The sequence below is a fragment of the Loa loa genome (assembly GCF_000183805.2).
Source record: "Loa loa unplaced genomic scaffold supercont3.424, whole genome shotgun sequence".
NCBI lineage: Eukaryota > Metazoa > Nematoda > Chromadorea > Rhabditida > Onchocercidae > Loa > Loa loa.
The window spans coordinates 18,264-21,939 of NW_018108604.1; positions in this window are offsets into that span (position 1 = coordinate 18,264).

Genomic DNA, 3,676 nt, shown 5'->3' on the forward strand with positions numbered 1-3,676 from the left:
GAAATTTGACAATTTTAGAATTTAACAATTTTTCCTTTTGAATTCGACAATTTTTTTTTTTAAATTTATTCTCGAATTAAGTTTTAATTTGACAAATTTTCCTTATGTTTAATTAGCATATCCATTCGAAGGATTAAATACAGTATGTTTTAAATCTTTTAACATTTGATGTTTATCGATATTGATAATGAATATTTATCAGCGGTGATTACAAATTTGCATTAGCAATTTCTCTTTTTTATAGCTAAAAATTTCTTTTACAATAATTTTAATTGCAACATATTTCACATATAAAATTAACCAAAATTGTTTATTATTTTTTACAAATACATCTTAGATATATACTAATGGAATAATGAAAATTAATTTAAGCAATGCTAAATTTGCATAATTTATTGTTATGAATGATTTATGAATTTATTGATGGAAATTATCACATATCCTTGAGATTAGATATTGAAAAGGATGAATGTAATTTTTATAGGCTTATAAGGCTTATAAATCATAATATTAATGAATCCCAATGATATGCATTAGTCATAATAAGCATCTGCTAATCCATTGCAAGCTAGGATTCTCAATTAGGCTAAGCTATGTAAAAATTATTAGCTTTAAAAATAATATTTAAATTAAAAATAAATTAAGGAATATTTAAGAGAATGTATTGGAGAAGAAGGATGCTATTGTTAAGGTATAGTTGTTGATGGATGAAATGAAGGAATGGAATATTTGACATTTTCTTTTTTTTTTTTTTTCCTCCATCCTTTCGTCATTATCATTAACTTTAATGATTTCTTGTTGTATGTTAATTTAATAAAAATTCCACAAATAATATATCACACCCTTTTATCAATATTAATTTCACTATTCAAATATTAATGGTGCAGAAAAAAAATGATTACAATGATAACAAAATGTAAAAATAAAAGTACTTATCATTCTTATCACTTATCATTCAAAAATACATATCATTTAAGTAATATGATAAAAGAGAAGTGTGATTGAATTCTAAATGATAAATGTAGAAATGTAATGAAACTATATGATTAAATGAGCAATTTATTTGTAATTTTATTAATTTCATCACTTTAATTTTGCCAATTATTCCTCTCTCCCTCTCTTTATCATTTTAATTTTATCATTTATTTATCATTCGTTTATGATTAGTAACTTTTACACACGAATATTAGCAATAATGGATATTAGCAAGTAGGAAAATTTGGTAAAAATTAAATTAAATTAAGAAATAATTAAGAATTTTCGAAAATTTCTAACATTATAAATATTCAAAGATGTGCATATGACAAATAATTGTATTTAAATTTTTTTTTTTTTATAAACTAATTGAAATTTTGGCACATTTTTTACTAATTATATAATTATACATTATAATAAAAGTGCTAAATTTCATGCCAACAAATACAATAGCAATTATTGAATGGTAATTATTTACTTAAAATCATCAAGATAATTGAATAAATTAATTCATATCATAAAAACAATCAAAAATTCATAATTACATTGGTAAGAGTATGCGACAGGAAAGGATATTCATTGGAAATAAAAATTGAAAATGATTGAAAACATCACTAAAATATCAAACATATTTCAATCTAATATACTACCTGCATTTACTAATTAATTATGCCTTTGAAGGAATATTTTATCAGAATAAGAAAAAAATCTCGAAAATTGTTCAAATATAAAACAATATCTATTACATGTTGAATTAACGTAATTTAAACGTCGGTTAGAAAAAAAGAAAATTTTTTTTGTAAAATAAGCAATTCAGAAACGGAAAAAAAAAGTTACGTTTGTTAAACTTTAATAAAAACCGGAAATAATTTTGAAAATTTCATTTGATTACTGAACATATATTTTTACTGATGGAATTGTGAAATGGGAAAATTTCATCAATGAAAGAGTTATATGTGTAAATTGAATTATTTTAGCTAAAGCAATAAATGTAAGAAAAAATTTCAAAACCGTAATTTGCTATTCACCAAATCAAACCAACTTCTTTTGCCATCTTAAACTATCCATTGTTTTAATACCATTATTTTCTTGGATAAATTTCATAATCTGAAATTTCACTTTAAATTAATAATTGATAAAATAATTGCTTATCCAAATTCTGTGCTCTTATGGTGATAATTAGTTAAACTAATGAAATAATATGAAATTGAACCGAATAAAATATGCATGATTTCCGGTTAATTAATTTTATACTATTCATTAGTATAATTTATTCGTTATTTTACACCTATCCACTTCTAGGTTCTAACAATGATAATTATCACTGGAATAAATGAGTTAAAAAAAAAAAGAAAAGAAAAAACTTAAATTACTCATTGATAAAAATTTAAATACTTCATCATAATGAAAATCAATTGCTTAAATTTCAATCGTAATCATTTTTAATTTTAATATGAACATGAATTATTGTTGGATGATAATGTAATTTTTATTCGGATTAATTAATCAAATAGTTTAGATAATAATATTATTCCATTTCGTTTAATTAATCAGAAGTTTAGGTAATAAATGGTATGATTTAACATTTTGGCTTCGATAATTTAATCATTTAAATAAAAATTATAAAATGAAATTTAAATTGTTATTACTGTATTGAAAATACTCGTGACTTTCATATTACAATTGTAATGTCATAGCCAAAAACAAACACTTCAAATAAATCAATTATTTACTAAAAATAAGTATTTAACCATTGTTTATTTTGTCATTCCTATGTTTACTCTAACTTTTATTGACTTTTAATTCGTTCCTTTAACTAACTATTTTATTTACTGAAACATAACTCTATGTATTTTTAATCTTTTATTTGTAAAGAAAAAAAAAAAAAATGATGACAATTTTATTTTTGCATTAATTCATTTTCTTAAATGCAAAAAAAAAAAAAAGGAAAAGTTTAATAGTAATTGAGTATATATACAATCAGGCTAAATTATAATAAAATAATAATAACGATTATTTTAGCTTTTAAGCATAGTTTTAATTAATAAATAACATTGGTTAATCAATTATAAGCTTGTTAAAATTTATATAAGTTTATTATTAATTCAATAATTTTCAATATTTTATCACTGTTTGATAAGCTTTATTTATCCTATAAAATTATTTCTCATAATTTTTTATCAATTGAAGATAATATTCAAAGTTATCATTTTTATTTTTTACCTTTCTCCTTTTTCATTACTATCATTTTTTATCACTATTATCATTATTACTTTCACTATCTTATATTATCCTTATCATTTCCAAATTCCATATGCTACTTTTCCTTAAATTCAATTTATCCTTTTTTTTTCTCATACATGCTACTTTGTAAGTAAACAATTCTTTAAATTGACAAAGAGGAAAAATTGAAAATTCGAATTATTTCTTTTGAAAATTCGGATTACTTATCTTCTAATTACCTTATTCAATTGAAATTGATTAGAATATTTATTGAAACTAAAAAAACGGTGCGAAAAAAAAGAGGAAAAATCACATTACGGTACCATTTATTACAAATCATTTTGACAATGATAATTATACCGTAATAATTGAATTGATATTTAAATTATAAAAATTTACATTTTTATATTCGGATTACTTATCTTCTAATTACTTTATTCAATTGAAATTGATTAGAATATTTATTGAAACTAAGAAA